The sequence below is a fragment of the Pteropus alecto genome, unplaced genomic scaffold, assembly GCF_000325575.1.
Source record: "Pteropus alecto unplaced genomic scaffold, ASM32557v1 scaffold185, whole genome shotgun sequence".
NCBI classification, from domain to species: Eukaryota; Metazoa; Chordata; class Mammalia; order Chiroptera; family Pteropodidae; genus Pteropus; species Pteropus alecto.
In genome coordinates this window covers 3,878,816-3,903,749 of record NW_006438088.1, presented here as the reverse complement: position 1 = coordinate 3,903,749, position 24,934 = coordinate 3,878,816, and the positions used below count along the sequence as shown (strand labels likewise).

Genomic DNA, 24,934 nt, shown 5'->3' with positions numbered 1-24,934 from the left:
CTGTAAAAAAATAGAATTTTTTTTTCTTTTTTTTTTTTTTTAGGTGAGGCAACCCTTGGTTGGCCTCACAGATTGCAAGGGTGCAATTTTTTTTTAATTTATTTTTTTACTCCTATAGCACCTGGTCTTCCTAGGCGGTCTCCCATCCAAGTACTAACCAAGCCCGACCCTGTTTAGCTTCTGAGATCAAACAAGATTGGGCGCGTTCAGGGTAGCATGGCCATAAGCTGTAGTGCTAATTTAGATGACTCCCTGTTCTCTATTTGGTCACAGCTCCCCAAGACAATGTGTATTTCAAAATTATTTTTAAAAACGGTTATCTAATTTAGTAACATTTTGTTAATCAGAAAACTCATACTATCAATGACTTTAAGCTAAAAATAGTATAATTAGATATGATGTAATGCTTTGTCAGTTAACTAAAAAATAATTAAAACCATTCTACCAGATTGCATTTAAAATAGTTCTTTAACAGTTAAGATATCATTATTTGTGCGAGTCTAGATCTGTGATCTACAAATCGGGCAGTCATTCCGACAGTGTCGGATTAAGAGATGGATAAAAGATCTTTATTTTTAGAGTATCATTAGATAATTGTGACTGAAACATTCATGATTTATGTTTACCTAGGGATAAAGTTTATTAAATTTCAAGGGGAAATTTCTATGTCGAATGCACTGCTAATTTTTAAATGCACAGACATTATCCACTCCTTTTTACCAGTGATTGTGAACACTGCCAGCTTCTCTTAGTATAGTTGGCACTTTATTTTTAGCTCTCTAAAATAAGCAATTAGTAGAACTCCTACCATAGAGATAGAAGAATATAGAAAATTTCATGCTATGGTGGTAGCTTTCTCAGTTTCACAAAGTTGATTCATTTCTGGGCAAGGTAAATAAGTTCAAATAATTGATCTTGGAAAGGATGTGAAGTGCATCAGAGGGTTTCTGTTTATTTTTCTTCTAGTTTATTCAGTTCTTTGGAATTCTAGAAGATTAATTTATAACAAAGCTCACGTAATAAAGCAGACAGAGCCTTTTACTGCTTAATAAATAATAGGCTGATATGAAAATATGGCTTCATAAAGCTTAAGTGAGAATTTTGGAGAAACATCAAATGAAAGAAGACATTGAACTGTTTTCACAATAGACTATTTTACTCTTACTTTAAGAAATTTGAAAGAAAAGTGGCCAAATACAGCAATAAAATAGCCACAAGCTTTCATCATTGAAAAGTCTTGTTACCACTGATAAAATTTCCATTAATTTGTAGTGTTTAAGAGTTTACAGTGTTTTCTCATGTATTTCATCATTAATACATAGAGTATTAATTAATAATTATATTATTATTTATCCTCAAGAGATAGATAGCAAAGAAAATTGTCATTATTCCCATTAAACAAGTGGTGAAACAGGTTTTGTAAATTGACAGGTAAAGGAACATGTCATTAATTACTCAGCTAGTATGTGGCACAACTTGTACTAAATATGGGCTTTCTTTTTTCTTTCTTTTTAAATTAATTAATTAATTTTATGGAGACATTGGTTAACGAAATCCAATAAGTTTCAGCTGTACACTTTAACAGTAAAGCATATATATATTTACACTGTGTGTTCACCTCCCGTAGTTAGATTTCTTTCTGTCACCACATATTTGACCCCCTTTACCCTGTCTACCTCCCCCTCCCCTCTGGTAACCACTAGTCTATTGTCCATGTCCATGATAAACATGGGTTTTCTGATTCCAGATCCAATGCCTCTTCACACTTACTTTCACATAGTTTTAGGAATTATACTGGCTAAAAGAGCCATGCATTATAAAAGGTACAGAAAGAGAAGTCACATTAACTAGGTAGTATTGTTTCATTTTAAATTATCTTCATGTGCATTTCATTTTCTGAAGAAATTTAACCGATAATATTCTTTAAAGCATGAACTATAGAATCCTGAAGCATGAGGAGTTGCTAGAAACCATCTAATTCAACCATTTCATTTTACAGATGAGGAAACATCGTCTAGAATGGATGTTTTATTGCTGCTAGTTTTGTGGAGTGGTGATGTACTTGTTTTCACCTAGATGTTTTAACATAATGAAATATGTTCATTTCAAAACTACTTTTATATTCGAGTTCTGGCTATATAATTTGAAGAAAGCAAAAATTTGTTCTAGTTTAAACTTGTATATTGTATGGTTGTTTTAGTGGGCTCATTTTGTAGTTTTGTAAAAAAGATGGATTGGTTCATTTTAATGCAAATTAATGTAGTTGGTTCTGGGTTTTGAGTCATAATTTAGTTTGTTTTGAGTCTCCATATCACAAGTATTGGATTAAGTATTCACTGAACCTAATTCTTTATTCTCAAATATTGTTTTTATTATTATATCTAAAAGGTCATAATACCGCCTTAAAAAATAAATTGAAAAGTTAGTCAACTAATTTTCTAGACTGGATCCTTTCTATTAAGAATATTTTTTTAACGATTCAGCTCAAAGATCATGTACTGAATGGCTGTCGTGTGTCAAAAGGACATGTTAAGCAGCATAACCATAAAATATGACATTTTTGCATTTTCTGCGCAAAACAAGGATGTTCTGATATCTTGTTCTGAAGAAATTTAATGGTTAAGAGAGTTCATGTTAGTCTAGAGTTAGACTGTGTGAATTCAAATAATTGTGGCTTTGCCACTTAGCAAAGGGCAAGTCATCCAATATGCATCTCAGCTTCCTTTTCAGAAAATGGGTTGGAATTAGCCCTCCTCTCATCCCCTCACGAGTGGTTGTGAGAATTTTAAAAGTTAATATTTATAAAATGGTATCACAGAGGCTGGCACGTAATAAGATGTCATGTGTGTTGGTTGCTCTTGTGACAGTTGGTTATTATCACTATTATAATTATTCTCACACATTGGTTGCATGTGGATCAAATGAAATAATCCAAGTGATGTGCTCAGCACAGTGCAACCACTACTTGAACATAGAGATTCCATAACGTCTCTTGGGTGTTGGGTGTTATCATCATTTTTGTTATCTTTATCCCTAACGGAACCCTTAGATCTTGACAAGGGGGTTCACATCTCAGGTACCCAGGGAACTTTTCCAAAAGATTCGTGCCCCACAGATTTTGGCTTACTGGGTCTGGGTTGCAACATGGGCCATTCCCACATTTAACAATGGAGTAGGGAAACTACATCTTTGAAGTTTTTTTCCAATTGGTTATTTTCTCTGTTTGAGATTCAACTTGAAGAAGAGCAAAGAAAACCTTCCTTTGACCAATGAGCTTGTGACAGAAACTCTTGTAGGCTGAGTATGCCCTAATTAACGAGAGTACTTCTAGATTATTGACTAGGCTCCCAGATAGCACCTGAAAATGTAGTGAACCAACAATGAAACTGATTTAATCCTGACTTAGGTAAAACATCATATTAAGACATTCTGTTCCATAACCAGAAACTGAACAAAGCAAAGGAAAGAAGTTATCTTTACTGTAACTCATACTGGAGGAAAAACAAACATGTTTGCTTAGAAGAGAATGAAGAGAAATATAGAAACTCTTAAATGTATTTTCAACTCTTTAAAAAGTATGGTTTTTGATGCCATTAGTTTTAATTCTAAGTTCACTCCCAAAACATCTGAATTTACTTTTCTTGTCATAGATATTCTATTTATTAATCATGGCCTTTTCTGATATTTAGCTCAAAAATGACATAGAACGAGTTATTTTATTTCAGGACATACTTTGCAAGTGTTTATAAAATAAAGGAAAAAGGACCTTTTTTGTTTTATTTTACTTTTTTAATTTAAAAACATTATCTGCGACCATATTTATTTGCATTCAGAATTTGAAGAGCAAGATGTGTGTGCACTTACCCCACGTGACCTGCAGGCGGGAGAGCATCCCTCCTGCCAGCGTGCTTGTGATATGGAAGCAAGAGAATTATTGTTTGTGATGAGGTTGCTTTTGGGATTTTATAACCTTTTAAACGTTACACATCATGGATGTTTTTCCATGTCATTAAACATTTCTTACATGTGATTTTCAAGAGTGTAAATAAAATTCTGTTGAATGGCTGCAGGATAATTTGTTTAAGCAATCCACTGTGGTTAGATAACTACGTTATTACCAGTGTTCTCATGATAAATAATTCTTGACGAACACCCTTATAAATCATTGAGTGCATCCCGATTATTTCCAGGATATGTTTTTAGAATTGAATAACTGGACCAAATGAACATTTAATGACGTTTGCTACGGATGGCCAAATTTTCTTTCTGCAAGGCAGTACCTATTGACCTGCCCACTAGCAGCTTGAATGCCTAATTGCCTGTACCTTCCCAGGAAAAAAGGGGTATCAATTAAAAATATTTTATGAAATTGTTAGATGAGAAATGCAGCCATGTTATATAGATTCTAAACTAAAACCTAGTGAGGTTAACTGATTCGCCTAAGTGTGGGGACAAACAGTCTATCCCCAAACTGTCTGAAATCCAGATGCTGAGCTGGGAACCCAAACACTAATATCCAAAATGAGATGTGACAAATACCATGTAACAAAACTGAAATCTGAACACAGAAGAGTCATTTCTGACTTGAAAACGTCTGGGAAGTGTTTAGAAAAAGGTGGTTAAGGACCTTGAGGAATAGGTAGAGTTTATAGGATAGATTATTCTGGGAATAGACATCTGAATGAGAGAAGACACAGGGCGCGAAAGTGTGTGTATTCAGAGAACATTGGGTATTTGTTTATCAAATGGCTAGGACATTCACTCATTAACATTTATATTTTCATCTCAATAAAGGATTACTCTTTTGATTGCCAGCTATGTCTGCCAGATCATTACTGACTTTTGACTGTTCACAAAATTTAGTCATGTTCTAAAGGGGAAATGTTTGTGAATATTGGAGATATTCAAACATGGAGAACGTTTCCAAAAGGGAATTCTAAAATGAAGAATTTCATAATAATCATATCTTTGAAATAAGAACATAGTTCTTCTGACTGTCTCCTTTAAAGAGAACAACTTCCTTGGGATGAAAGTCATTTTGGTGTGAGAGTGACAAAAAAAGTTATGCTTTTGTGACTCAGTTGACGAGCGAATGACACAATAAATCAAGCAAAAATGAAAAATAGTTCACAGAAGTCAGTCTATCTAGTATTAAGTTATAGATTTCTAGAACTTCAGAGTTAATGAAATTATAAAAATTATTTGACCAGTTTCCCCATTTTATATATGAGGAAATGATGCCTTAACATTTAAGTGGAGGTTTGGCCTTAATATGCTTTCATTTTATTTTATGCTGCCCAAGGTCACACAGCCAAGTGACACTTGGCTACATATTTGTTTCCAGGAGACTACTTTAGTGTTCTTTACATTTTATTATATTTATTGTACTTATTTTTATAGAATTTACATTTAACTTGGCCTGGTATTAGTATAGTTCACTATTTATTTCTCTTGAATTGTCAATTTCTTGAATTTCGGGGGCCTTATCTTATTTTAGAGGAATCTTTTGAGCAGCACATATTTGTAAATGTTGAATAAATGGCCCAAATTTCGAGTTTTTCTTAGATTTACAATGATATTATAGCAATAGAAATGCTATACTTTGACTCCACGTATTCTTTTAAAAATAATTTTATTGAGCTATAATCGATATATAATACAATTCACTCTTAAAGTATACAATTCAGTCTTTTTTAGCATTTTCACAGGGTTGTGCAACCACTACCACAACTAAATTTGAGAACATTTTTCTCCTTCTCCTACCAAGAGAAACCCCATACCCATGAGCAACCACTTCCTGTTTCCTCCCATTCCACTCCCCACCCTGGGCACCCACTGATCTATTTTGTCTTTTCTTGTTAACACGAGATTGGGAGTAAGAGTTTGGAACCATCAGTGTTAGGTAAAGGGAGTGGAAAAGTAATTCTAATTTACTGTAATAAATTTACTACTGTATCTTATAGAACTTCATAGTTTTTGAATTTTAATTAATAATAATAATTAGGATCGCTTTTGTTGTGATTTGTTAACCTCATAGCATTCTAAAATATGTAATCATGTTAATTATTTAGAGTACCGTTAAAGTAAGTATAATGGGAAAAATGCTGAATTTGGAATCAGAAGACCTAGGTTTGATTACTTAACTTGCTGTTTGATCTTTTGTGATGCTCGAGTAATACATCAGTCCTCAGTTTCTTCGTCTGGACAGTGGGAATAATATGCATTCTATTACTTTAGAAAGATACGATAGGACAGATAAGTTAATTTTTATGAATTTGCTATACAAGGTTAGAGTATTAATAAAATTAAAATATTAAATTTTCTGTAATTTCTTTTTCTGTAAAGCAACCACTAAACACAAGCAATAACAGTATTTATCCACATGCTTTTACCACAGTTCCCTGCTGGAATAATTTTTGAAACAGCGAAAGAACATGCTAAATAAAAGCTTCTGTTTGTCTCAGCTCAGGCGGCAGAAAGTTGAATACCAAAGTGCAATGCAGGGTCATTTCACTTTTCTCCTAAGGCACCAAGCCAGCTTTCATATTAAGGTACATCCTCTACCAGTAAAATCGTACTATTTCCAAACAGCTTAGATTCACATTGGGGTTACATGAAAAAGGACATATCTTCATTGCAAGACTAATGGCCCCGGAGGGTTAGTATCTAGTCAAAAGATATATTCTGAAAGTTTTATTCAATCCAAAATTAGGGCAGCCATACTTTTTATAATCTGTACATTATTTATCTCAGTTGCTGGTGGGCATATATAAAGCTTGGGAAGGCTTAAGGTCTTTATTGAATTTCAATAAGAATTAAACATTCTGATAATTCTCAGATGATTTTTTTAGTAATCTTTATTTGGAGAGTGAGGCTTTGCTAGGAACTGAATAGCCTGAATTAATGATTATGGTGACTGAGTGCTGTTTTCCATTAATTCTTGAAGCAAATCCTAAATCGCTTCGTTACATAGCCCGTCGTTGTGGAAGATCCACGTGGTGTGGTGGTAAAGAAGGGAGACGTTTGCTCTTTTTTGAAGTAATTTCTCCTAATGGAAGCTAAATGACCTATTATGCTTATTTCTAAAAGCTGAGCAGCAAAGCTTTATAGGAAGCTAGTGAAAGATTTGAGAAATGATAATGTAAACCAAAAATTTCAGGAAGCCCCATGTGGCTGTGAATCAATAACCTTATGACAATTAAATTATTCAATAATTCACTTGTGCCTAATGTCATCATCCTTACTTTAAAAGCTTGAGTGATTTCTAGAAATACATCCATCCCACTGACGGCTGGGGTAGAGGGCTGCTTCTGGCACGTGTCTTGCACCTTTTAGGAGTCTTACGGTTTCTCTGATTTTCATATTGCAGGTTGAACAAGGCAATGAGAGTTGAGATTTCTTATGGATATTGAAATCATAAAACTTAATAATCAGTGGCAACTATGGATATTTTCAAGTTTAGTTCCTTCATTTTTTAAAGATGGGATGTCAGAGATTTATAGGGGTTAAGTGAACTGTCCCAGAATATATCAGTCGTGGCAATGGCTGAACTGCACTGGTAAGGAAGGCTATATTCTATTTTTGGAGCTTATGGGACTGTTTTATAAAAGTGTATATTTTATAGGTTTCTGAGGTGGACTATTGAAACCAAACGAATCAAGTTGTTGGTGTGAATAAATTAAATCAAAATTACTTGGAAGCGGTTCCCAAAAATAAATATATAAAATATTTCACTTAGATAAAACCCATATAATAACATCTTAACAGTTGTTAAATCTGGTTTTCAGCATATGGGTGTTTATTTTACTATCTTTCAGCTATTCTATATGCTTGAATATTTTCATGATAAATTATTTCAAAAGTAACAGCAACTCTACTATGATAAAGGTGGGAGAGATTACTTGAAACTCTGAAAGTGTAACTGTTGAGAATCATAAAAAAAATTTCAATTTTCCTCTCTATATTCTTCACATTTTGTTAACATAAGACTGTGACAAATGCAAAATAGTTTAAAAGTGTTTTGACTTACCTGATGACGAATATTTACTGAGTCTGTAGCTCTTCTTTCTTTTAGGTTGTTTAAATTGAACAAAAATCATTTTTAAACACTCTTTTTTCCTTTATAAAAGCTGCACATGCCTACTACAAAAGTTTATGACTTTCCAAAGCATGAAATATGTAGTATTGATACCCTCATTTGTTATAATTTATTAATTCCTGTAGAGATTGGAAAACAAATTGCCCTTTATGAAAGCATTCATTATTTAAAACTCAATATAATAGGAAAGTTTGGTTTGCACCCCTGTTTAACAAGATTTTCCAAATCCTGTTTGGAACTGATAACTATTGTCCAGGCAGGCTAAGGGGCTCTTCTGTTTGCAGTGTTGATATGATGTCTTTGTCTTTCACATTTGTGAGGTTAGTAGAAATTTATCAAAACACGGTTCTTAAACTCCAGGACTGTCCTTTATCTAGGAAAGACACATAAGCATTGTCAAAGGAACAATTTACTCGTAATAGGTTACTGCAAAAGCCATTCATATTTGCATCTTTTTGTTTTGTTTTTCCCATTTCTTCCAAGTTGCTACTTAAAGCTGCTGTTTTATAATTTGACTCAGTCGTATATGCGATGGTTCATTTAGGATACATTGTAGTATCTTGAAGCTTTTTGTCTTTTATAATTCAATATATATTATATTTTTCACATTGCCAGATCAACGGAAGTTTCTTATCTGGTAAAAGAATGGTAGGAATTGTAATTGAAACCTAGAGTTGTTCCTTATTTACTGAAAGTTGTATGGAACACATTTTATGCTGTTTTCCAAGAATGAGTCGGAATAGCATGTTACTGATACTATAAATAACTGAAAGAGTTATTGGGTGATTTCAAAACGTATTTATTTATTTATAACATGTATTTTGTGCTCCCGATTAATTGCTCTTGATTAAATTAAGTCAATATTAACAAATATTTATTGCAGCTCGGGAGAAACCTCACTCAAGGCTTAAAGCACTGTGCAGAGCACTTGACTGTTTCCTTTAATAAAAGCTAAAAATTGAAGAGTAGAAGCCACCACCCCATTTCCTGAGATACAGCTGTTTAAGACAGGCGTGCATCAGGAAACGGGGTGGTTAATTAGGGCTGGAAGGAAGTGAGGAAGGATACTCATTTAAATAGTTCTCTGGGATATCATCTTACATTGAAAAAAAATCTTTGGGGAGGTTAAATGAGAATCAAGGTACGCATGAAGCAGTGAGTGGTAGCAGAGAGAGCCCTGGAGGGCAAGTGAGGAGAGCATCTTTCTGGACATACCGTTAACTGTATTGAGCATAATGGGTAAACGACTTAACCTTTGCCGAGCCTTGGGTTTTCATCTTGAAGTTGGTCTAAAAAATTATTTTTAAGAAAAATGTGTGAATTGTACTGTCAGAGACGGATGGACGACAGCTTTTAAATATGCGTGTGTAGCAAATCATCTTTAATTTTGTTTGGCATATTAAAACATTCCAGTAGTTTTAAAAAGAGGATTTACATTTTATATTAATATTAACATCTTTCTCTATTTTATTTCACTCTTTGTGCATATGTATTTGTATAAAGTATATTTATACAAATTTGCAATCATTTTATAGAATGCTTTTTGCCTTTGCAAATATTGATTTTTTTCTCTCATAACTGTATAAACATTTATATATTTATCTAAAAAATCATAATTTGTTATTTGTATAAAGTACATTTATACAAATTTGCAATCATTTTATAGAATGCTTTTTGCTTTTGCAAATATTGATTTTTTTCTCTCATTTCAGAACAGTATAAGCATTTATATATTTATTTTTAAAATCATAATTTGTTATGGCAATTTTAGGTATTCCATTTGTGTGTGTATGTGAAGTGGACAAATAATTTTTTTTCTACTTTTGTTCTTTTGTTGCTTCAATGGATTCTTTGTATATAAATCTTCAACTGTAACTGATTATTATTTTTAGTTAGGATGAGTTTCTGTAAATGGCTCTGCTGGATCAAAGGTTATACATTGCTAGGTGGCTTTCTAAAAAGGCCGTCCTAAAGTATACTCCTACAGTATATGATAATATTGGTCTCATCATACTCTTGTTAGCCTTGAATTTTATAATTTTAAAGTATTTGTCAATTTGATAGTTTTACATTGCGATCACTGATTACATGTAAGAATTTTTTCTTTAAGTTTATTGGCCCTTTGTCTATGCCAAAATTTTGCTTTCCTTTGAGCTGGTGTACTTCTGTTTGATGTATCAACACCTGGTCAACATCTATTTGATGTTCAGGAATTCCAGTGACTTAGGAAGCAATCTCTCATTGAAGTTATGAAATAAATAGTTTCCTAAGTATTTAACAGCAAAATAGCAGATCTCAGTGTCTGTAGTAAAAAAATGTTGATGTCTTATCAAAAATCAGATATTCCAATAATTTGTTAAAAAAGTCAATTCACAGACATAACTATTAGTGTCCAAAATGAAAGCAGAAAAAGCAGAAGGTACAAGCACAGTCTCAGCATTATTTACATCATTAATATTTCCTGGGGATCTCACTTTTATATTTTTAATTAGTTCATAAAGGGTCCAGTCTTATTTTCATAAGATTTAAATAAAATGTTTGAATTAAAAGATTTGGGGTGTAGTCAAAATATAAGACTTTCCAGAGTCTGAATTATGTCTACGTCTGCATCCTTACCTCTGCTTCTCTGTTTCCATGTAAGTCTAGAGCCTTTAACCTTTGAATTTGGACACTGTTTCACCTCTATTTTGTCGCTTTCAAGCTGTCTGAACCCTAATTTGCACACCTATGTGGTAGAAACAGTAATTCATATCTCTGAGAGTTGTTCATAAGCATTGTAATTACACCTGCCCTAGTGGTCTTGGAAAGACCAGGATTATGAGAGAACAAGAGCGTGGAAAGTGGGAGTAACTTCTACACAGTTATGAATGTTCTTGTCTTAAGAAATCAGTGACCTGATTTTAAGAGGTTAAATAATTAAAAATGAATGTTATTTGAACACTTCATACAATTAAAGGCTGATCTTCAGATATAATTGACATATTATGTAAGTTTAGCAGCTTTCAAGTGTACAGTATAGTTCTGTTAATTCTAGTCGTCATGCTGTGCCTTAGGTCCCCAGAACTTATTCATCTTACACCTGGAAGTTTGCACCCTATAATCAACATCTCGTTTCCCCCACGCCACAGCCCCTGGCAACCACTGTTTTACTCTCTCTTTCTATGAGTTAAGTGTTTTTAGATTTCACATGTAAGTGAGATCATACAGTATTACAAGTGACTTATTATTATTCCATTAAAAGTAAGTTCTTTATGTTATGAGAACTTGGTTCTTTTCCATGTGTCTCCCTAGTATAAGGGGTGGGACATTTTGTAATTGTTGCTCAATTTAAAATATTGGTTTGGTAGCCTGTTTGAAGGCTCGAACAGACAAAAAAATAAAATCACTAAAGTCTGAGAATATTTTATCTGAGCCTAGTCTCTTGTAATGTTTATAGAAGGATGCACTCATCACAGTCTGTCCTTGGCTCCCTGACTGCTCTGTTGCTATTGCGTAAAGTTCTACCATCTTGTAAAAGTTCGTTCAAGTTCCCAGTGAATGCAAGATCTCTCTTTGGCATTGGCTTGATATACCTCTTGGTTCTTAGACCTGATCATATTGCCTTTGTACCAACTAATAGGACCTGTTCAAGTCATCATTTATTTCTTACAGTTATATTCAAAACAGCAAGGTACAGAATTTTTTAACGAAAATAGATTTTTCACACATCAAAATTCTGGAGCATGTCTGTCAAATGCGTGCTGTACACAGAAAATCTCAGCCTTGATATTCAATATTGACACCTAATATTTATTCAAAAATATTTGATGACACGAATTAGGATAGACTGTCAGTTTGCTAAAGCAGAGCATGGATAGAACTTCATTGTTAAACTCCAGTTCCAGATCTGCTCCTATTTACCCTTCGTTTATTATGACTGAATAACTTTCCCCTTATCATCAGTTCGGCAAGAGATAAGCTATCAATTACTTGGAGAGAATTACTTAGAAATGAATCAATATTCTGTTTATTGTGTTGCCTCTGCTTTAAAAGGCTATGGCCCTATGTTTCTTGCAACTAAGCTCAGAATTCTTTAACTTGAATGTGGGCAACAATTCTTTTTGCCTTCCATCTTTTATATCTAACAACTGAACTTAACACCAAGTTTGAAGTAAGAAATCTTCATTTTCAGATTTCATTAGTATAAATGCAGGTTAAAATAAGTTTCCCAATATCTAAGATGTCTAGAAATTAAACAGAAGAAATTATTTTGAGGATGTCAGGTAGCTTTTTATTCTCATTTTGGACCTCCCTTTTCTTTCTTCATGTTTACCTCTGTGAGTTGCTGAGAAAGAATAATTTTTAAATTGTAATCTGTTTTAGTGATCTTTGAGTTCATACTGGTGACTTTTTTGGGAAGTTAACATAGACCGTGCTTTTATAATATTGTTCATGTCTTAACATTTTAATTTGAAGGTATTTGCTCATGAGAACGTAATGGAAATAAATTCTGATTGTATGCCATCAACCTGAAATGTGACAATGAACACAGGTTATAGATGAACTTCATTTTATTCAGTACTATTTATAAAATGTTGTTTAACAGTGGGAAATAAAATAATGAATCTCTTTGTTATTTCATGCGGTGATGTTATCCTACGTTATACACAACTTCAAATCATATGCAGTTTATACAGGCACAGATGTAATTGCTAATACGAATCAACAAAGGAGAGAGAGAGAGCTAGATGGTGGTTAGGGCATATAATAATTAGCATTTTCAGTAACAACATCTGTTGCTGGCAATACTGGCAGTATTGTAGGAGAAAGCAATCATTAAAATTAGCTAATGCTCAGTTTAAGTGCCACACAATGTACTGACATTTTCAATATTTTTACTAGTTTTGCATGTTCTCATTCCAATAAATATGTGTTTTTGAGTTTGTATGAATGCCTTTGCATTATGTTAAAAACGTTTTTCAAACGTCTCCAAATTGATCTGGAGCTAAAGCTTGTATTTCCAGTGGGTCAAAGTAGCGTTGATGCAAGTCGTCACAGACCTATATTATCTAATACCTCTGAGTGGATCTCTGTGAATTTGATCTACTTGATTTAGATCCCCTCTGAGTTAGAAATTCTCCCCAACCTGCAACACACATTTTCCTCAAATCTTCTTCCCTTATCATTCTTGATTTTTCATCCTGGAATTCCTATTTGAGGTTTAAGTGTCAGTATAAACTTAAAAAATTTAGCAGAGCTTAACTCATTAGATTAATTTGACAGACAACTCATTGACTGACTGCAACCTGTGATTCCTCGCTTATAGAGGGTTGTGTTGCTTACTAAGCCTCAGGGGAGCCCCTCTAAGGAGGAGAAAAGTAAGGGGCTTCTGCTCTACCACGTGATGTCCTTGATCTTGTGTAGCTTTTGCTGTATACTTGTTTGCTGATTTGAAGAGTTCGTTAAAGTGAGAAAAGTAAACCATATTTTCTTTAAAGGTGAAACTTACCAGTGAGTTAACATTTGAATTGTATACTAAGATAGAGGCAAATTTGGAGCCTGCATGAGAATAAATGCAGAGCCAGAAATTATGTTTCTGGAAATATTTTGATGAGCTGAAATATTTCCCATTTATATCTTGTTAGTCCTGTGTTTACCAAACTGGATATCTGTTGACTCTTGTCCTGGGAGATATTAAAATGCTTGCCTTGAAAGTGATTTCTGTGGTCCAATTAGTTTGGAAAATTTTGCAAATTATGTCTTTTTTTTTTTTTTTTTTTGATGTTGCGTGATGCACATTATATATTCAAGGCTATGCAAAGTCCTGCAGTAAAGAAACATATTTAACTTTGCTCATCACACTGTTTTTCCAAACATTCTCACTCCCCCCACCCATACCCCTCCGGCCTCCAGCCCAGTTTGTATCATGGAAACCAGTTTAGAAAATACCGTTCCAGCCATCCCCAAGTTTACCTGCTATTCACGTTTGTTGAAGGTTGCAGAAAGGGCTTCTCGCGTTTCCTCTATCCTAGAATCCTATAGTTTGGCTAAAGGCTCATTGTCTAAAGGCTTATTGTCTCACTTGTTAATAGGCTTTTTGGTTCTTTATGATGCTGATGACGTTTTCATGGCAGTATTGACTCCTAGACTTTATCATCATACTTAAAGGTGGACACTCATGAAATCAAAATTCACAAGAAGCTGCTTTATAAACCACAATGAATTTGTTTATTTATATGGGAAGATATCTTTGCCTAAGGCTGGTGTGTCCGTGAACATTTATAAATGTAATTTACAAGGTTAGAGATAAATTGGAAGAATTATTGCTGAGCTTTAGACCAGAATAAGGACGGATGACATATCCTTCCCTGCAAAGTGACCTTGTCCAGTTTTGCTTGGGACTTCCCCGGTTTTAACGGTGAAGTCCCATCATCCTGAGATACCCCTCAGTCTCAGACAAATGAGGATGGTAGGTCACCCAACTGCCCTATAACTAAAAGCACATTTGTAGTGGCTTCTTGTGCTCCCCGCAGTTCATTTTTCTCTTTCCTCACAACTTATGATGGTTAATTTTATGTGTCAACTTGGCCAGGCTGTAGTCCAGATATTTGGTCAAACATTATTCTAGATGCTTTTGTGGAAGATTTTTTTAAAAGATGAAAAAATTTAAGTCAGTAAACTTAGTAAAGTAGTACTCTCTAAAGTGTGGGTGGGCCCCGTCCAAATCAGTTGAAGGTCTTAATAGAAAAAGACTCACCTTCTGGGAAGAAGAGGGAATTCTGCCAGCAGACCGAATTAGAGGTACTTGAACTGCAACCTTTCCCTGGGTCTCCAGCCTGACAGCCTACCCGGAAGATTTTGGACTTGCCAAGCCTCCACAATCAGTCGAGCTAGTTACTTAAATTTAACATCTCTCCCTCCACCTGCTGTTTTTATTTTTTCTGAAGATCCCTAATACAAATGTCAGGGGCTTGTGACCAGATTTTCTTCTTCTGCTCTCTGTTTGCCTGCATTGGCCATCAGTTTTTTCCAAGGCATTTGTTTTCTTAGACACTTTAGTAACTTTGAGTAAACGGCTCTCACTTTCATGAGACCCAAGGAACAGGAATTCACTTTCTTCTTATGGTTCAAATTTAATTAATTTCACTTTTGAGGGTAATTTTCCTGGAGGTATCTCTTTTGTCACTATTGTGTACTAGTTTTTTTTTTTTTTTTAAATACTGAAAGTCTACAACTGAAAGTCACCAGAGACTGCCTACAGAGAAAGATTTATGATATTTCATTATTGGTCACGATACTCAGTAATATTATTATAGACTCTAGCTCTAGGAGACATCTCACAAGGTCATAGTCTAACAAAGAGGACAGTACGTTTTTAAATTTATTTTTTGTTTTCTTAAACGGTGTCAGGGAGAATGGTTCTGCAGCTCTGTTTAGTAGCCTGTTCTGGTGTTTAATCATTTTTTCTCTCAAACAGCTTTTTTTTTTTTTTTTTGTTGGAATCCAAGTGAATTTATAAGTAAAATCATTATTTTTATTTACAAATTCATTTTTCTTTTGTAAGTAATAAGCCCAAATATCTAAGATATTATAGTTCCGAGGGTCATGAAGCTGAAAAGGGAAATTGCATTGCATGTCAGACGCCAGCACTCAGAAAGATAGCAGTGATCTGCTGGAATGCTAAACCTTATTCAATCCCAGTGAGACTGAATTAAGCAAAGATTTAAGCAGATTCCTACACTCTTATGAGAAAATCAAGTACCAAACTATAGGATTATAGGATAGAGGAAACGCGTTAATTTTTGCTCATTTCAATCGAAAGGAATCCACAGAAAATAGTGTCATAGGGAAATTTTGAGAAGATCTTTAACTTTTTCCATTTTGGCCTTTCTGTGGAAGAACGAAGCCAACGCTGCCTTTTCATTAGAGCCTCATTCTTTTTCCTCACCCCATGCAAGGTGAGGGGACATTACCATGTTTTTAAGGTCACATTTTGTATTTCCTCATCCCCTAGGGAAGACACACAGACAGACAAACAGACACACACACACACACACACACACACACACACACACACACACACACACACATTTTTGAGGGAGGGAGAAGAATTTGAAAATAATTTTGTTACCGGACTTGCCCTAGAGATGACTTTTACATGGCCTTAGTGTTTCATAACGACATAGCAGGGCAGTTGGCCATTTCCCTGGATTATTTACAGGGAAATGAGATAAACATGGTTTTGAAGAGTTAAAATTAGTAAGTAGCTCTAACCTGGTAAGCTGTCTTGTGTTGATGAATGTCAGGGTGACAGATACATTCCTTCCTTCGTTTATTTATTCATCCATTCTCAGATTCATCGCACAGCATCCTCAGAGTACCTGTTATGGGGCAGGCCCTCTTCTGGGACTGGGGACAGAGCAGTGGACAAATCTGTCCAAAAAGGCCCTGCTTTCATGATGCTCACATTCTAGCTGGGGAGTGGGGATGAGAGCTGTGATTGGAGAGTGAGCTCCATTTGCGAATCCTGGGAGGACAGACCTTTCATTCTTGCACAGTTCATGATTGAGCAGTTCTGGTTACCCTCAGCTGCCAAAGAAAAAGTAACACAAGTTGCTTTGGGAGATATTTTTGTCCTGCATATGAGCTAGAGACATATCGGTTTCCTTTATATCATGAATATTGATATTGACCAACTTTTAAATAAAGGACATAGGTTCACAGAGAATTTTCACCAGCACTTTCCAAAAAAAAGTCATAAATCATAAAATGAATGTTCCGTTACATTTCTAAGTGCAGTCTTAAAGTAATTGTCAAAAACAAAACAAAACAAAACAAAAAAACCCCGGCAATTTTATAGTCAAAATAGTACCAAGATTGACTTCGCCTGGCTTTCTATATGATCTTTTTTCCTGGTGGACAATAAATGGATTAAAAGTTCTCTATGGAAAGAACTAAGTTTAAATAAAAAAAAAAAAAATAACAGTTATAGTGTTAATGACATTTTTAAAAGATTTAACAAACAAATGAGGATAACAACATATATTTTCCATGGTTAAGTCTGTAAAGCTGTGTTTTTTCACCTAAATGTTGTAAATTCTTGATTTGATGGTGAACTTGAGCCTGGGAATTATTTATGAGCTTTGGGGTTCTAAATGGAGTATAAGAAGGAAGAAAACTGAGAACGGAACTTTAAAAAAAATTGTGGTGAGATTTAATCATATTTTGTAAAGTTAAAAAAATATATACCTACAATATACACATTCAAACATACACATATGTACATACATATATATTTTTTAAACACTATGTTCTTTATTCTGACTATTGAACAGTACTTGCCAGATCGTTCCTATTTCTCCCCCACCTGATTAGTATAGGAAGGAATGGATTCTTTTGTTAGGAACCAGATCCTTTTTCTTTTTTCCTCAAATTTCAATAATGTCTTAGCACTAGAAATGCTCTCAGCAGCCTGCTTCCCATCATTAATTTTTTAATGGATTATAATATATAACATGTAGTATAATGCTAGTATTTAATACTTCCTGCCTGTTCCAAAACATGCTGTTTTCAGATGTGTTAAATGAGATTCTTGGTGGTAAACAAGAACATCAATTCAAATGTTATTTTCAAACGGAGACAGTAGAACAGGAAGGAAAGATCCAGCAGATTCCAGGAAGAGCAAATGAAGGAGAAAAATGAATGAAAAGATACAAAAGGTTCTCAGGACAGATTCCTGAGAGGGTTTCCAATGGGTTTTGAACCTAACCGCTAAGTTAAATATGTTATTTAATCTCAGTGAGTCTTCCTAAATAAGAAAAATTCTAAAATAATTATTTTCTCAGATATATAATATCGATTACCTGTCAGTTTGCATGTTCCTCAAGCAATGAATGAATGAATGAATGAACAAATGAGTGAGTGACTGAATAAAAGGAGCCTGATTGTCAGCTTCCTTTGGCTTGTGGTGCTTCCATTTCTCACAGTAGGTTGGTCAGGGTGAATCCTACCAATTGACTTGCAAATGAGGGATAGTAGTTGAAAGTCTTCTGCACAGTGGTGTGAAATGTGAGAAAGGATAAACTCCTTTTAGTACTTTGAGTTATGAGTCTGTATAAGGTTAGAAATATAACCTTTTCTTAAATTGTCCCCTACCAGGGAAGCCATTTACACTATAATTATAAGAATTTAGAAACAATTCTGATATTAAACAAAAACAACTTCTGTCTTTCAATATATAAATCTTTAAGAAACCCTGAACATTCCAGAAGCAATGCAAATTAGAGCATTTTATTTCGTTATCAAGACTTCACCTTGGTTAGTATAATAAGAGGCCCCTCTTCCCCGGTATTCATTTAGAGGGTGTAAGATATTTGATAGAGAAGTTGAGATACAGAAAAAAATATACTAGATTGTTAAAAAATAATGTTACAAATCAATCATAAGTGTTTTAGTTTATGAAAAACTTATAATTACTCAGAAATACTTCTGTAGAAGAAGTGTCCCAAACTGGGAGATCTGTAGCTTCAGTGAGGAGTCACCATATATGTCAGATAATATTGCACAATTCTCAATGCTGCACTTCCAGAAGTCATTTCTTTTACTATTTGGCATCCTAATATATTCAGTTTTTCAAATGTGGGGACCTAATCTTTTAATTCTGAATCTTAATAGTTATTATTCCCTCCGGCTATGTACAATGTTCTCTTTAGGAGATTCTCGACTAATTCTTTCAGTTGCCAACACAGGTATTACTTCTGGGAAGCCCGTCTCAACACCAGCCCAAGAGTTTCTCTGGACTCATGAGACCCTTTCCCACCCTGCGATCTTTATCTTGGTTGGTTTCTGAAATTTTTTAGCTCAAAACGAAACCGTGTGAGTGACGCTTGATTGCTCATTTTTTTTTTCACCTGTCTTAAGCTCCATTCCTATTCAGACCACATGAGCATGCACATTAGTCTGCTTCCAAAATATGTGCTCAATCAGTCCATTTCTCTCCATCTTCATTGTTAATCAGTCAAAGCCTGGCTATTTTAACTGGACAAATTTAGTAGCCATCTAAGTGTTCTTTTTGCTTTATTATTACTCCCTTGCAGTCTAAGCAGCAGCCTCAATGATCTTTTAGAAACATAAATTAAGTCATGTCAGTTCTCTGCTTAAAACACTCTAAAGATTTCTGGTCATACTTAGAATCAACTGCAAACCCCTTATCCTGCCTTGCCAGGCTCCATATGATCAGGTTTTCATTGGAAAATCACTCCTGTGCTACACTGACATTTGAGCCACACTGACCCCTTTTTCTTTTTCTTGCACATACCAAATGATCAACCACCAACCTTTGCACCACTGTGTCCCCTTACCCTGAAGCTATTTTCACTGATCTTCTTTAGGTAATTCCTCATTAGTAGTAGCCCGGGGCCCTTAGAATGTGTACCATTTTATTCTGTGTTTATTTCAGTTACTCTGAACTAGATAGGCAGTGGGCCGTACAGGATATACTGATGAAATTTTGAACAATTTAAGAAATTTATGACTCTGAACTATCACTTAAATAATTCTCACTGTTAACTATAATTAGCATTGTTACTTTAGAACTACTAATAAAGCAAGTTTGGGGCTAGGATTTAATGGCAATTCATTGAATATCTTCAGATCACAAAAATGAGTCACACCGATGAGAGAAATAACTGTTAACAAGTCTTCTTGGGTCACAAGGCATAGTAATTTGCCACAGTAAACGTTTAAGTTCTAATCACAGATGCGAATGTTACATTTGTTTCTTAGTCAGTCATGGATCAGTGGTTTCTTTGGATATTTGCATTTTCTCCAATAGGTTTTTCTTTGATAGCCTTTTTTTTTTTTTTAGATTTTAAAAATTGAGGTGAAATTTACATAACAAAATTAACCAAAGTGAACGTCTTTTATAGAATTTGAACTTTGATTTTTGCCTATATTACTATGGTTATTTAATATCCTCTAAAAAGACCAGAATGTCTTCAAGTATTTGAAAAGAATTATTTTGTCTCCCCATTTTATATGCCCACTGGCTCATTGGACAGTCTCTCTGAAATCTATGCCAGTTCTGATCTTGTAAATTGCGAGCCTGCAATTTTTGTGCCAGGTCCTACTCCAGGCACAGGTGGGCTTCAGCACCGCCAGCCCACCATGGCACTCTACCACCTGGTGAAGCAAGCTGTCAGGAATATGAGAAGACTGCTTGTGGCTTTTATAGACTATTCCATTGCCTTTGAATCTGTGAACTGAAATCCATGATCGAATAAAGCACCATGAATTCAATTCCGACCCTCCATTATTGATTTTTCAAGCAGAACTAGTGCCGTAATACTGTTAGACTGTTGGTTGCATCAGGGTCAATAGGAATTATCTCTTGAGAAATCAGAGGGCAGTCTTCATTGGGATTCTACAGAAACAGGTTCTGTCTTCCATCTGCTCACGTGTTTTAGGTTCTTAATGATGATATAATACCGCTTTTGGATGAATTAGATCCACTGCATTCCTACTGTGGTAAATAGAAAGGAATGCATTCTCTACTATTCAGATGACATATTTACTAATAGAAACTAAGAGTATTTTTAATCACTCACTGACCCAGCTATCCCAGCCCTGATGTCAACTCATTATTTTAAAGCTATCATAGCAATTTCATCTGATAGTCTCTGTATTTAAACTAGTATAATTGGAAGACCTAAAAGCAAGTTGTCTCAGTTTGTTACCCAGGTTTGCGTCTGACAACTAATTCCTCTTAACAGCATCGGGAAGATACATTTCTTAAAGCTAGACCTGCTGAGGTTATGTGAATGAAGGCCATGGCTGTGAGTGTTGGGTTCTATTTGCTTTGAACATCTTCCAGTCTAAAATCATTGTTGGTCATGCTTTGTGGATCTGTAGGAATTTTATTGCCTTGGGTTTGCATTAGAGTGAACTTAGGCCCTGTACTTCTTCAGGTCGTCTCAGGAGAGTGGAAGTGGATTTCATTTAGAAACATGTCCTTTTTATTCAGCTCTTTGTAATAAATGTTCATCAGCCCTGCTCTTCGTGGCCAGGTTGTTGAAGCGTAATCACTTTGCATTTAATAACTTGCAGAGTTACTATTCTACTAAGGAGCATACTTGCAGGAGAGCATAATCTCAAATTTATTGCTACCAACCCAGTACTGTTCAGAGCTTGCCTGAGAATTTAGGGAGGATTCTGTGAAATACGTAGTCCACCCATTCCTCCATATAACCAAAATCTGTCCCCAGATTTAGCGGACCACTCGGTAGTCCCTACTTTGTATCGTGTTGTCTTCTAAAAGCTTACTTTGATTAAATTGCATCTTGGTATTTTAAAAAGAGAATATATATGAGTGTTAACGCACTTACATGGTTAATTGAGAAGTTAGATCTTTTTTGCAAACTAAATTAAAAGGTATAGCGACCATTCAGATATGCCATCTGTTGCTATTTAAAAGTTATAATTAGGATCATAAATTTTAATGTCATTGTCATATGTTGGAAAAGAAAAACTTTGGGACATCAATTGGAGGTTCTCCCCGTCCTGTAATGCCACACTACTTCAAAATTTAGCCATCTATTTGGCCGAATATTTTTCTTCCAATTTTTTAATTGTGTTAATTTTTTAATTGTTGATAGTACTGGGCAGAATGTCTTTTTGCATGTGATGTTCCTTAATAAACATTTTTTTCACTTCATATGAATACTCTGCTACAGCCACTCTTCAATTTGAAATTTGAAGTTATACTTCTGTGTAATAATTAGGTAAGTACAAAACAACTGGAAGTTAATTAACTGCATTTTAGTTACAGACTAAAACATTTTAGAGTTGATTTTAAAAATCTGTTTGCTTCAAATAATTTTAGTATTCAATGGTTAACCATGAAATTTTTAAAAATAGGTGTCTAATTTTATTTATCTGTCCAACTATTCATTTGTTTGACAGATAATTATTTTTGTGCCTACTATGTACCTGGCACTATGAAAACCTTTGCCTAGTTATTTCCCTCTGTTATAATTATTTAATGTTAGGGGATTAGAATGATGTATGCTTATATGCTTTATTAGTTAGAGCGAGGCATGAAGCTTTATCACCAAACACAACAATACTAATAGCCAAAATGAGCAGAATGCACCAAATATGTTTTATGTATACTCAAAGATTTAGTGGGATATATTTAGATGTATTATTTAATAAGTTTTATGTTCCATTAGAATTTATTTTCTTTCAAGAAGAACCCCTTTTGAGATGAGAATTAAATCAACCATGTATAATTCTTGATGAAATTAAACTATTTGGTCTTTTAAAATTGAACCATTTGATTTCGACACTTAGCAAATAACCAATAGATTATATATAATAGCTTTGTAATCATAGTAAGTTTAAAATCATAAATGACTCAATCATGGTCTCAGAACATATTGCAGCATAGGTCTCAGAACATATTTTATTACTTAAATTTTTAAGAATTATAGTTGACATATGAATTTGCTATCTATGTGATTAAGCACAGTAAATCCATGTTATATTGATCAATACACGTTTTATTATTGTGCTAATGGACTGGTCAGTTTTGGGGTTATTATTAATTTTTAAAATCAATAAGTAGAAGTATAATCACAATTTCATAATCATTAGTAAAGTACCACTCCTTTTTAAGCTATTAGGATAATTTGGCATTTAAGCAGTGCTTTCTACTTTAAATGATGCCATTATCATTTGAGAACTCTTCCTATCAATTTGGTCCGTATGCCATTATAGTATGAAGTAGAATAACTATTAATGAGGCAGTTTACAACTTTACAACCTCCTAAACCAGAAAATGGGACAAGTCCAGTTTACCTTTAAAACTATTTGAGTGTCTGCATAGAAAAAGGTGTTAATGTGCCTTCTGACATTTTTCAAGAAGAACATAATGGTGAATACATTTCTTTTTCCACTTGATTTATTTCTGGAGAGTTACTTTAATCTATGTGAAGTTGCCCTGGAATTTGGTCAAATATGCCAAAATGTACCAGAAATATAAAGTATCCCACCTCTGTGACTTATAGGACATAATCTGAAGAAGGCAAAGTTAGACTGCCACCAAAGGGAAGAAGAGAATTTAAATGATCTCTCCTAGTTTTGAGTATGATTTTTGTGAATTAATGTTTATATTATGATTGATTTAGAATCAGGGGAGCATTTTAAAACCATGTGCGTGATTAAACTCTAGACCACCCAGAAAAGGCACTTGGAGTCTAAAAGAAAGGTCTTTAAATTTTGAGTAGTTCACCACTCTATTCTTTAAGTGTGGACTTACTTTTCTTCAGCCAGAGCTCTAATCCAGTCATCCTGTATACCTATATGAATATAACTGTCTGTCTGCCTCTCTTTCTCTTTTTTTGCTAAGAATGCAAAAGGAATGTAATATATTGGATTCCTCTTGTATCATTAGTTTACTTTAGTTGCTTTCTGCTTATATTGAGCCTGGCTTATTTTGGGTTAGCTTGTGAATTTAATGAGATCATAACACATTGTGATGGCCATGATTGCAGAATGGAAAATGTCACTACTACGTGCCAGTTCATTTAAATCAATTTTAAGTACCCACCTGTGCTACTAAACTCTCCATTTGAATTTTATTGGCTAATATGTTTTCACTCCAGTTTCGGTTCCTTTAACTCTTATATGTTGGTAAATTAATCTGCGTGTGTACTGTTGCCCTTTAGCTTCTGTTCTTGGTCTAATAAAGGCACCATCTGCTTAATTGCTAGACATATCGGACTTTCTTATTTTATTTAAAAATTTAAAAAATACTTTATTATTTAAATTTTAAAAAAAATTATAGTTGACATACAATATTATATTAGTTCCAGATGTACAACATAATGACTCAACATTTATATCCCTTACAGAGGAATCACCACAAGTCTAGTCACTGTCTGTCACCATACATGGTTATTACATAGGCCTTTCTTATCTTAAAGATCAGTTTTAAAAAGCATAGTTTCTACAAGAAGAAGAAGAACCATAACACTTTAAAACGTATTATTTGGACACATTTGGTTTCTGCTGTTGATCTGTTGAATTGTAGTGAATGAGAAATAGCAACCAAAACAATACCAAGTTTTTAGTGTTTTTTTTTTTTTTTTTTACTACTTTTTTTTTTCATCTCTTGTACATCTGTTTCTGTATTTCCTGAAAATATCTGCCTTTTCTGGTAAAGACATGGTGAGCTGGGGATAAGACAGCTCTGTGTACTTTAAAAAAATAAATCCTGCTGCCCTGTTGGTGACATTACCATGAGAATGATGAGGGAATGGGGGATTGCTGTAGAGTTAATGGCAGCCTTGAGGTCCGAAACAATGAGAGGAAAGAAAAAGAAGTGGGAAAGCGTTCTAACTGGGGGCTGGAGGTGAGTTTCAGGTGTGGGATCCTCTTTCTTTTGGTCCTGAATACACATAGCTTGGTTAGGCATGAGGAGATGCTTGTATAGTAAGAGCAGACCTGGTCCAGTGTAATTAGGGTTGATGCTTCAGTGTATGGGTTAGAGCGTGGCTCTAATCATACCCCGAAGTCAAATTGTTTGACCTTGGCAAATTAGTTAACCTCTCTGGGCCTCAATATTTTCATCTGTAAAATGGGGATATTAATAGTAATGTCTACCTCTTAGGATCGTTGTGAGGATTAAATGAGCTACTGTAAATAAAGTGCTTAGAAAATGCTTATTTAATTGTAGTATTCACATTTAATAATTATCATTACTAGGAGTGGGAATAGCAATGTGAGTGAATTAAAAGAAAACATGAATTATGAAACATTTTAGAGAGAAATAGTTATTTTATCACTAATGCGAACAGA

At 34.3% G+C, this 24,934-nt stretch overlaps 1 protein-coding gene and 1 pseudogene across 10 annotated transcripts in view; one reads left to right on the top strand and one right to left on the bottom strand.

Moving 5' to 3' along the window:
• The window catches only part of UTRN (utrophin), a 446,938-nt gene that overhangs the window by 239,084 nt on the left and 182,920 nt on the right, over window positions 1-24,934 (top strand). The gene's annotated exons all lie outside the window — the stretch shown is intronic.
• LOC112482654 lies at window positions 110-228 on the bottom strand (annotated as a pseudogene).